This window comes from Protopterus annectens, chromosome 13.part0 (genome assembly GCF_019279795.1).
Source record: "Protopterus annectens isolate FY-2018-M chromosome 13.part0, PAN1.0, whole genome shotgun sequence".
NCBI classification, from domain to species: Eukaryota; Metazoa; Chordata; order Ceratodontiformes; family Protopteridae; genus Protopterus; species Protopterus annectens.
In genome coordinates this window covers 1,321,453,677-1,321,466,312 of record NC_056747.1, presented here as the reverse complement: position 1 = coordinate 1,321,466,312, position 12,636 = coordinate 1,321,453,677, and positions in this window count along the sequence as shown.

The following is a 12,636-nucleotide window of genomic DNA, read 5'->3' as shown; positions in this document are numbered from 1 at the left end:
TCCATTTGATGATTACGCTGTCATATCCTCCATCTGCTGGATGATCACATTGTGACACTGCTACCTGCTAGATGATCACACTGTGACATCCTCCATCTGCTGGATGACCACACTATTATATCCCTGTCTGCTGGATGATCACTTGGTGATATCCTCCATCTGCCGGATGCTCAAACTGTGAATCATCCATTTTCTGGATCATCCCACTGTGATATCATCTGCTGGATGATTGCACTATCATATCTTCCATCTGTCAGATGCCCCCATCTGTTGGATGATCACACTGTCATATCCTCCATCTGGCAGATGATCATACTGTGATACCCTTCATCTGCTAGATGACTGCACTGTGATATCACTCATTTGCCGGATGATCACACTGTGATATTCTCCATCTTCTGGATCATCACACTGCACTGCTGGAGTATCTGATGCCATCAATGGCAGGTGTATTTAGTACAAAACTCTAAAACACCCTTAGACAACATATAAAACATTGTAAATGAAATACCCAGTCCTGGCTTAATCATGGTCCTAATACATTGCTGCTAAAAACAACATGAGACACTCTACAAAATTGTTGCTTTCACAATGGGGAAACCCCCTGCACTCCCACCCTACATAGTTTTGAGGCTATGCTACTACACTCCCTATCTCTATAAATATCTCTGAGGTTACAAATACATGCTGATAATAGAAAATGTATAAAAACATAAAAGTTGCCTCTTTCCTCTTGTTTGATCCAAAGACTTGAAAATAAATCACATGTTCAACAAAGCAAGCTGTAACATACAAACATTCTGCTGACATCCACATGTGATTTTTTTACTTGAAAATTTTTAAAATGCAGTAACAGAGAGAGAGGGCAATATTAGCTGTAATGCTGTCATTTAGAAGCCAAGCATCACTAGTGTACATGCCACTGTGTTTGGGAGCGTGTTCAAATATTCATCATGCTGACTCAGAGTAGAAATGGTGTTAATTATTTTAAACAACTTTTTCAGCAGTTCTGAGACTTTGTAGTAACATACACAACAAAAAATACTAATGTATTTATTTTAGACATTTGCCAACTAGATATTTTCCACTGGTGTTTTCTTTTTCAAAAAGTATAGTGCTAAGAATGGATTGTTTTGTGCTTGAGGAGGCATTTCTGCATTTTATTAGCATGTTTATTGAAGACTATTCAACATCTTCTAGAAAAATATCTCTGAAAAATTAATATTTTGCAACACTGTAGCAGATGGATGCACAAGTGTTAAAATGCAACTATTTTTACTTCTTATAACAATGAAATAATTTCTCCTCGAAGTATTTCTGGTTTTCTTGCTGTCTGCTTGCCCTGGATTTCAAAATAATATGGCAGCATTGCACAAGACCACATGTAGAAAAGGAGCCTGTGAAGTGCACCCCATGATTGATTGGTAGGTCATGGAGAACCTAAGAGCTAAAGGAGGGAGGGAGGTAGAACTGTGAGTAGGACTTCACTTCAGAAACACAGTGGATGGAAAGCTCCATACATACATAAATCTTCCAGTCTGGAAGAAATCTGAATATACTTAAAACTATCTACATGTGAACAGAAATGTGCATAGTGATGCTGTGACAAAGTGCACAGATGTCCACACTCAAGGGTAACTAAATCTTATTTTAAGTGGCCTCCTAGACAGCCACATAGCAAAGATAGTACATTTACAAAGATGGTGGCATGGTGCCGGATATATTGCACAGGGACCAGCATGCATAACTCGGGCACCAATGGGAGAAGGGAAGATGGAAGAGTAGAATGAGCATGTATATTTAGGAGCAGAAGCACACAAGTTAGGAACAAGGCAAAGGGAAAAGTGTGGATGTGAGGGATAGGGATGTTGGATAGCACTTTGGTTTTCTCAAGTGATGTCTCATTTTGTTTCTTTTTTTAAGAATGCAAAACAGTAAGAGACAGGCAATATCCAAGGCTTCAGACTCCATTATTGGTGTTACCCTCCTGCTGTGCAGTTGTCTATTCTGTGATTAAGTATCTGTAAATGGAGATATACAGTCACATACACAGAAAATGTGGACACCATGTTATAATGTGAGAAATAGAGATGATAGTACTTCAACAGTGAAATAAATATCCATTAGTACAGTGACTGTAACGTTAACAGAAAATATAACAGTAAATCTCACAACACATATCAATTAGTACAGTGACTGTAACATTAAAAGAAAATATAACAGTAAGTCTCACAATACATATCGATTAGTACAGTGACTGTAATGTTAACAGAAAATATAACAGTAAGTCTCACAGCACATATCCATTAGTGCAGTGACTGCAATGTTAACAGAAATATAACAGTAAGTCTCACAGCACATATCCTTTAGTACAGTGACTGTAACATTAACAGAAAATATAACAGTAAGTCTCACAACACATATTTAAATTTCACAGCACATATCCATAGGTATAGTTACAGTAGTATAATGATGAATGCATGATTAAGTATACAGAACTCATAGTTTGGAGACATTGTTTTTACAAATTTTAAGATACCACATGATTAATTGGGACTGTCCCAGAATTTTATTATGAGGCAGGACTCAAAATGATTATTAGAGGCTTCTAAGAAATGAATGTGCAGAAGCTGATGGATATTTACAAACGTAGGGGCTGTAATTTGTGTAAATTTATGACAGAAGTCCAAAGTTTCTACAGCCTGATGCTGGCTTTACCTCTAGCGATGAGTCTAGATTTACTCATCCCTCTACATACGCTACATGATGTACATTTTCTCCTGCTTCACCTGCTTAGGGTTTTATATTGGGAAAACAAGAAGGCATCTAAGGGAAAGTCACAGTTCATTTTTATTCTGGTAGGAAGAAAGAATACCATAATGCATTGTATAGACATTCTAGTAAATGCAATGATTTTAAAAGATTCACTTTCTGTCTTTTGGAAAACGTATATGACAATCCAGTATGGCAGACATTGACTTAATTTCGGACAATAAAAAATTCTGTTGGCCGATTAGGCTGACAGCCACTATCCTACAAGGGTTAAATAAAATTGGTGGTTTTAATTCAATTTTGGGGATAGGAAGCTGTATGAGTTAAATTAGCGGGGTTACCTTTAAGGATGTTAGCCGATTATATGATGTCAAAATTATTGTATTGTTTCTACTGGCTGGCATGATTTATATGTTAAATTGCATGTATATTTAAAGGAAGGATTTTTTATTGATTTATTTGTCTGAAGTCCTTTTTATGTTATAATGGTTAAAAGCACTGACTAATGCATTCTACCTTGAGAAGTGCTGGTCTTCTGCTATTTTTTGTATGTATGTATGTATATATGTATGTATATATCTATATATAGTTGCAGTCTGAAACAGTGAATGATCATATAAGCAAACAGTTTTTCAGGCTGTGAAAAACAGCGAATGGTCATGTGAGCGAACATTATTTTCAGTGGACTTTTTACCGACAATCTTTTGTAAGGGATCATGGTGCAGCAGTGTAAGGCAATTTACCCTTATCCTGCTGTTGTGCAATCTCAGAGTTGGTATATATAATTAGCATGGGATGTGGGGGTGCAGGGGTGCTTGCCCCACTATAAAAATTAGCCTTAATTTTTTTGCTTTCGCTCATTATGGATCTGATTTAAAATTATTGTTTTTTCATTGTTCACAATTCTGAGTGCTTGATGTTTGATTAGACACTTATTTCTCTATCTACCACTCTATCTGTTTATCTCTTCTCTCTCTCTCTCTCTTTCCATATGTGTGTAATATGGGTGATAAGCCTGTTTGTGTGGTGCTAGTGATGGACACTCTAATGTGCAATGACTAGTGTGCAGCTATGGGGTTTTTGTCCAGAAGGATTGAGATTGTGGTATCCAGGGATTTCTCCTTTCCCTGAGATATAAGTAGTCAGGATCTGTAGTGTGCTCCCCCTTCAAAACCACTGTTTTTTAATTATTTTTCCCTTCCAAATATCTCTGTATAAGCAGAGGCATCACTATGGGTTATGGAGCCATCCATCTGGCCAGCATCAGTGGCAATAGCATTGGGTGAAGCAGTAGGCATTCACAGCTGCACAATGCAGAACTGCTGTTGCAGTGAGGTGGACATGCATGACTGCATTTATATGTTGGTCTGCAGATTTTGAAGCTGCCAGACATGGCACAAGGGGTACCATCTTACACCTTCACAGGCTCTGAGAAGTTCCCAGTATTGGTGGGTGGTTACAGCACTAGATGCAGTATCTTAGATGACGGTATTTATGTAAGAGCTCCTGCATGCTCACACAATTTTTTTACATGCCATTTAACCAATTTAATACATAAATATACCTTTATTATGAGGAATGTCCCACATCTTAGCAGTGTTATATTCACATTCCTCACATACTGGGGGGGGGGGGGCTAGACCATGCTGATCAGGCAGATGTTTCTGTTTTTACATGCATGTGAAATGTATTTACATTGCATTTTATTATATATGATTGCTATATACAAGCTATATCAGATGCACCACTGAGATAGGGAAACGGATATACTTATTTACCTTAATTTGTAGTACTGTTCAGTTTCACTGAATGTGACCATCTTGGTTTAGTGCCAGAATATGTGCCACATCTTTATGCACTATAGCTTCTGTTACAGCAATGTCTGCATCACAAAATGATTGACTTTAACAATTGGCTTAGTTTCTGGTGTCATTCCAAGGAGCTCCAGTACCCGACAGCTTGGGAAGACATGATTGACAAACCAAGATGCTTTGCCAGAGAAGATCTGCATCTGTCTCCATTGGGCTTCAGGATTCTGGCTTCTGGCAAAGGCTCTTGCCTCTCCCATAGTGCCTTTTTTTGGCAAAACCATGAGGTCAAAACTACAAACATAAAAGTTTCATCAAAAAAGCAAATTAAAGGTCATGCTGCTAAACACTAGGAGTCTAAACATGAAACTGCAATCATTACAAGCATTCTTAACCCTGGAAGATACTGACATTTGTACAGTCACAGAAACCTGGTTCAAAGCTGTGGAGAGCACCCCAACCATACCAGGTTACTCATCCTATCATACATTCAGACTCCAAACCATGGCTAGCAAAACAAAAGGAGGTGGAGTTGCAATATATATGAAAGACATATACACTTCCAGGCTAGTATGATACACATGAGACACTCCAGCTGCAGGTAACCATTGACAGGACCCGTATTCAAATCATAGCTTGCTACAGGCCCCTGACTTGGACTCAAGATGCCCACTCCACTTATCTGGACCTCTTTGAATCTATCAAGAGTCAACCTTTTACCCTGATCTGGGGTGACTTTAACTATCCAAGCATAGATTGGAAGAACTACTCATGCCAAAACACAAATGCCCAGAGATTCCTTGATTTCATCAATGCAAATGCCTTGGATCAACTGGTTGACACCCCCACAAGAGGTAAAAATATGTTGGACTTGGTATTAACCAGCATGAGTAACCACTGCAGTATCTCTACAGTGTCATCCTCCCTGGTAAGATCTGACCATAAAGCGGTCACTTTTGGAGTCACCATTTCCCCTGACCACCACCTAGATAGGGTCAAACAAAAAAAAACTTCTTGAAAGCTGATTACAACCTCCTGAGGGATGGTATAAACAGCTGCACAGCTGCCACCCCTCCATAGGAACTGGCATATATGCCCAAACCTACACCAAAGTGCTATACAAGCACTTATATAGCTGCATGGAATCAGGAATACCCGACAGGACAAAATCATCCTCCTCTGTCTGGTGGACATCTGCAATAAATGTTGTTGTATCTTTTGGCTTTTCCCGGTTAGGGGTCGCCACAGTGGAACTCCGGTCTGCTAATGATTGGCAGTAGATTTTTACGTACTGAGTTGCCAGCCCTGATGCACAACCTTCAACGAAGGTGCGCCCATTCACGCATGTCTCCACACAGAAGACGCTTTAGCTGAGCATCACACAGGTCAACGTCTTACTGTGAGGCGACAATGCTACCGCAGCACCACCACCGCAGTTGGACATCTGCAATAAATATACTCTATAATAAAAGGAAAAAACTGCTGTCCAGGACCAAGAAGGAGCAGGTGTCTAATTGAAAGCAATCTCTCTTTAGTCTGAACAAGCAAATAAGAGCACTAGTAAAATCCTCCAAAGCAAACTTTGAGGCCAAACTGGCCACATCTACTAAAGACAATTACAAGCCTTTCTTTGCATATGTCCACATATTCAAGGGAAGCACCCAGTTCTGCTCTGAACTGGTGGTCAAGGATACCACATATAGAAACACTGTAGATATAGCCAACCTGCTGGCAGAATAGTTCAGTGAAAACTTTCCCCCTCTTCCCCCCATTAGTAAATCAGGACATCCTCAGCACCTGCTCCCCCTCCCCTTATCTCTAGGGATCAAGTCATCACTGTCCACTCAAAGACAAAAAATACAGCCTCCATGGGACCAGATAACATCCCAGGATGCATCCAACATGAACTCAGACAGGAACTTGCAGCACCATTAGGCACCCTAGTCAACCAAAGCCTGAGTACTGGCTTCATCCTAGCTGAGTGGAGGACAGCCACCATCATCCACAAAGGTGGAGAGTCCACCAATCCAGGAAATTCTAGACCCATCAGCCTAACTAGCCTGAACTGCAAGGCCATGGAGCTGATTATCATGGACCTCATTAACAAGAACATTGGCAACCTCCAAACACTTGATCCCACACAGTTTGGTTTCATCAAGGGGACATCATGCCTGCTAAATTTGGTTGACTTCTTTGAGGCAGTCCACAAAGCAATGGATGAGGGAAAGATGGTGCACACTGCCTACCTTGACCTGGCTAAAGCCTTCGATACTATTCCCCACTTGGGTATAATAGATAAACTCTCTCAACTCTCAATCTGTATGCTTCCAGATGGGTAGGAAACTGGCTCACTGACAAAACCCACCTAGTCAAAACTGGGGAAGCCACCTCAAGCAGTCAACCATAATGAGTGGTGTAACCCCAGGGATTGGTCTTGGGGCCTGTGGCCTTTGTTGTTTGGGATATACTTTTCTGAGGTGCAGGCCAAACCCAGTGGGCTAGGGCTGACCAAGTTTTCAGATGACTGTAAGCTGGGCAGTGCCATCAGTTCCCCTAGTGATGTGGACATCCTCCAAGAGGTCTCACCCAAACATATGACTAGTTTCAGAAACATGGCCTCAAACTGAATGCCAAAAAATGCATCATCATCATCCCCTTTGGGGAGAGTGACGTTTCCACAAATTATCACATTAATAACAAGTTCCTAAGCATGCAATCAATTGTGAGGGACTTGGGCACCCAGGTTGATAGTAAAATGACTTTTGACCACCATATTGCCTCCATTGTATGGAACACTTTCTACATGGCCCACCTCATTAGTAAGGGTATCTCATCCAGAGACAAGGTGGTCATAAGATCTCTGTATTCTTTCCTTATAAGATCCATTATTGAATACAATGCCCCTTTCGGCATGTACCTCACAAAGCACATGCAGCAGCTGGAGAGACCATGGAGGTTCCTCACCAGGAGAATTCAGGGCCTCAAACATCTAAACTACACAGATAGGCTAAAAGCCCTGTCCCTCTATTCAGTCTCCTGCAGACTCCTCAGAGGTGACCTCTGTCTGGCATACAAAGCAATCTCAGACCCCACCTTGATGAGACTGCTGCATATCCACAAGTCAAGCTCCACTCGAGTAACCCTCATCCTGGTCTGTGACATCAATAGGACTTGTTAGTGGGACAAATTTGTGTCCCAAAGACTCCCCCTTCTGTGGAATAGACTCCCATTCAGAAGCAAGCAGAGTACCTCATTAATGCTTTTTAAGCGCAACCTGAGTAACTGGATGGGGAACAGAAAATACACTCCTGGGATTCCACCTGTGCCGCTACTGGACAGGGGCATTGGGTGATGACTTGTTGGAACATGGGCTAAATTCTTGGATAGGCTTGTAAGGGCCTCAGGGCCAATAGCCTAGTAACTTCCAATGATCCTATCATCCTATGATGATGGATGCTGTACCACATCTATTGCCACTGATGTTGGCCAGCGGGATGGCTTCGCAACATGCATTGAAACCTCCACTTCTGCAGATGTATTGCCATTGGAGCCAGACAGAGATAATACAGTAAATTCACATGGTACAACCATTGCTACAGGACTCAGAAGCAAAAACACATATGTAAGGCCCAAGGTTGACTATGTAAATAAATCCTTGATGGTCTGTGGGACACAGTCATACTGTTTGGCTATATTTCCATTGACTCCACTGGGGGAGGAGGAGGACATATGGACAAAGAGTTGGGGGGGGCATGTATGCAATAGCATGCCCCTTCTACAGTGAGTGATCAGCTAATAGCAGTTGGCGGGAACGAGTTCAAGACGATACACACAAGGGCTAGGTGATGCAACTGATATGGGAAGTACCATTACTTATACATCAGTTGGTGCAGTCCAGTGAGTTACAGTCCAAGCAGATCATAGATATGTCACACAGACTTAACTATAATAAAACTTCTCTTACCTGGTACAAAAGGGAGTTAAATCTGGATAAGCAAAATCATAAAATGCACCATTAAGAAGTGTAGGGTCAGTTATCAACTTAAAGTCATCACCACTACTAAAGGAAATTACAAAACTTTCTATAGCTGTATAGACACATTACTGCACAGTACTTATCTCTAATGGTGTATCTGAATCTACCCCCAAAGCCATTACCTATATTCTCGCTGATTAATTTAATTTTAACATCACTCCCTCTACCCATCTCACTGTTCTGTACATTTCCATGTAATCTTCATTATCCAAAATCAGTTTGCTTGAGGTCTTTTTTGCACTACCCAAAACCAAGAACACTAGCTCAATGGGTCCCAATAAAATTCCCAAGTGTCTGTTGAGAATTACTGAGGACCACTTAGTCCAGCTCCTCTCAAACTCTTCATTGCATGCCTTATACACTGGTTATATTCTAGATATATAGGGAATAACCATTGTGGTACTCCTACATAAGAGTTACCCTTTAACTGCCCCCACTAATTATGGACTTACTAGCATCATTAGTATAATCTGTAAAGAAATTGAAATTAAAATTGTTGCTCTAATTAATAAAGAAACATGAGACATTTAGACACTTGGCCCCAGCTAGTTCAAATTTGTAAAAGCATATTACATTTGTTTGATCTGCAATACATGCTGCAGATTCATAAATTAACTATAGTTCAATACTATAAGATCTGTAGTGCAATACTCTAATGTTCAGAGTGCAATACTTAAATGTCTCTTTCTGTGCAAGGCTCAATGTAATGTCTTAACCAAGTACCTGTGCAATACTAAAGTCTCATGCAAGTAAGTGTTCACTACGAAAAGTGTTACAATGTGTTTCTAATTATGTGCAATATTAGTCTGTCTACCTGCATGTCCGTGATGTAATAGCTAGGTGTTAGATGTGTAAATGTCTGTGAAAATAGTCTAGATGTTGTCTACACACTGAGTCTGGAGACATGGAGCTTCGTTCAGTTTTTGCCCTTGCGTGATTTCTGAGTGACAATAACATTTACTTTGACTTTGACTTTTGTATAAAAAGGTCACTGACCCTTTGGATGTGGGCCAATCTGTCCAAACTATTTATCCAGGCCTTGCCAGGGCCTTCAACATCTTTGTCCATATAGATATTATTGAAAAACATACAAAGTTCAACTTTAAACCCTATGTGGTCCACTGAACGTACTAATAAAACTCACATTATTAAAGTTAATGGTGTTTCCTCTCTTCAGACTTACTCTGGGACCTATCTTCTTGGTCTGTTTCTCAGGTATAAAAGCTAATGTTAAAATTCTGTAGGTAACCAAATTTGATGATGACTGCAAATTGGATGCAGTTGTCAAAACACTTCCAATACTTAGATTTTATAGCAAGGGCTAGATTATATCAACGACTGGCATGTTAACCATGGACTCACCCTTAACACAAATAAATGCAGTATTGTTACTTTTGTGAAAGCTAGCACCATTTTCTCATACTATATTGATAACACTACCCTCAAAAATTGGCAGTCATAATTGATCTGCATACTTCTGTTGATAATGAGCTTTCTTTTTATCACCATGCCTCAGATGTGGTTAGAAAATAATTTTACTTTGTGCAATGTATCCTTCAGTGTATCTTATGTCAGTCCAAAGTAACCATAGTTCCATTTTGTTCATCTCTTATACAACCAGTCATTGGATATAATGATCTGTGTGACACTGCCAGCCCAGCTATCTGGAATTTTGTAAATAATCATATGTCATTTGGAATATTAATATGACTAATATACTTGTCTCACAAATGTAAGAGAACTGTATGTTATATACATATTAAACTACTGGTGCAGAAGTGTGTGTTGAGCAGAGTTTGTACAGTATTGAGCTTCAAGGATGTATCCACAGTGTACCCTACTGGAAAAAAAAACAGAAATGTATATAAACAATATAGCTGTGCAAATGTATGTTTTAATAGTAGAAGCTGGAATATAGAGTTAACTTGCAAAATTTCAAGAAGATAAGTTGAAATTAAAGTGTTTTACGATTGTGTTATATCTCAGTTCAGTTCAGCAGCAAACACAATGTCTAGAGGTAAACATTTTAGTAGTGTCTTGAAACAGAAGTAATTATTAGGTTTCAAATGTAAAAGCGTTTTCTTTGTTTTATGACTTCCAAGTTCTGCAAACTTTTGAGAGATATGTACTTCTCACACAGAGATGTTAAAATTATGTTGTTATCTGTTTTCCTCTGTCATCCAAACCTAATTTGCCTCATTTAGTTCATATAATAACAGGCAGTGTATCCCTTCTAACTAAACCTAATTTACCGTATTTCATTCCTACAATTATGCAATGTAAATCCTCCATAAGAAAACTTACAGAGCTACATTCCTCCACAGTTTTGTCCATTAATTATCTCATTAACTATCTATAGTACTCAGTGTAGTCCTAATTAATTCTCAAAATATCTGGATCAAGATGGAAGGCCAGCCTGCTTGTTTCCCTTCTGTTGCCTGCCTCATAACAGTTGGCATCCTTAAGCAGTGTAGCAAATGCCTCATTTTCAATGATAACAACCTCTTACTTAACACTAGAAACTCTGTTTGTGAGAGATGGAAGTATTTAACAAAATATGGAGGTCTCACTCTCATGGAAAAACGCAAACTGTGAGCAACACACACGCGCACACACGCACACGCGCACACACGCACACACACACACTACACTCTACCCCAGCCCACATTAAAATGTCTTATGCTGAGGCTATAAACAAACCCTCACCAAAGCCTCCTAAACCCATGAATAATAGGTCTCAGTGAAATTCCAGCATGATATCACTTTCTAGCACACATTCAACAAAGAGTCACCAAGACTAAAATAATCTCAAATCTAGCACACTAAACCTCTTGACAAACAAAAAATGTTTAAGTGATTGGTGACTCTATAGTCAGGCACACTGATTCTGTTCTCACTAGACTGTGAATGAGATGAGTTGTCTTTCAGGTGCCAACCTCTCTCATATCTCAAGGGGCCTTTAGACCCTTTCACCTAACAAATATGACTACAATATGCAGATGGTCCACGTGAGAGTGAACAATTTGGGATGGAAAACCATGATGTATATGCAGAGAGACATATCAGAACTTTCCAAGCATATTTCAAATGCAGACAAGACTCACGTCCTGAGTGGAATCCTTCCTTCTCCAAGAATGATGCCTAGGTACAAAAGACAGATAATTGGTGTCAGCAATTGGCTAATTAGCTGGTGTCATTCTGGTGGGATCCAGTATGTGTCAGCGTGGGACAAGATGCACAACAGTCCTACTTGCTTTTTAAAGTCTGACCCAAACTCTCATTCCATGGTTTCTGTATACTGGCTAAGGCCTTTGTTTCCTTAGTAGTTCTTTTTTTTTCCAAACACCTTTATTGAATTATCACTTGTGACATAGGCAAACCTACATTCATATAAAGGTAATCACACTATAATTAACATAAACATTTTACTTCACACATATTGCTATATATCATATAACCTAAGCAACATTACATAAATTATCCAATTTCTGCCTTTTTTAAAACTTTTTTGGCAGAATCCAGTTAATGGACTTCCCAGCATAAACAATATATCAAATGTAGAACAGGATCACATTAAAGTGACTGTTCAAAACCAGAAGTCTCGACAACAAACTGCCAAATCTTGAGGCTTCCCTGCATTTGGAATGCATCTATAACTGTAATTACTGCCACTTGGTTTAAGTGCTCAGAAATCACTCACTCCATGTCTAGGTTTTTTGCCAACCATGGATTCAGATCTGGTAGCATATCCATATGTGTTGGAGACAATATCACCTCTAGACAGATTACCCAAGACCCATAAATTGAACACATTGAGCTCCAAATCACACTACACAGGACCAACTATCAGTTCATAGCTTGTTACAGGACACCATTGATGTCCCTGAAAATCATGTAAATATAGGTTTATAGGTTCATAGGTTTATACTCAGCTAATGACCACTAGGACCTTAATAAGCCTAGCCATGTAACTCAAATGTATTCCATGAATTGTTGTGCCCTAGAGGTTATCCTAAGGGG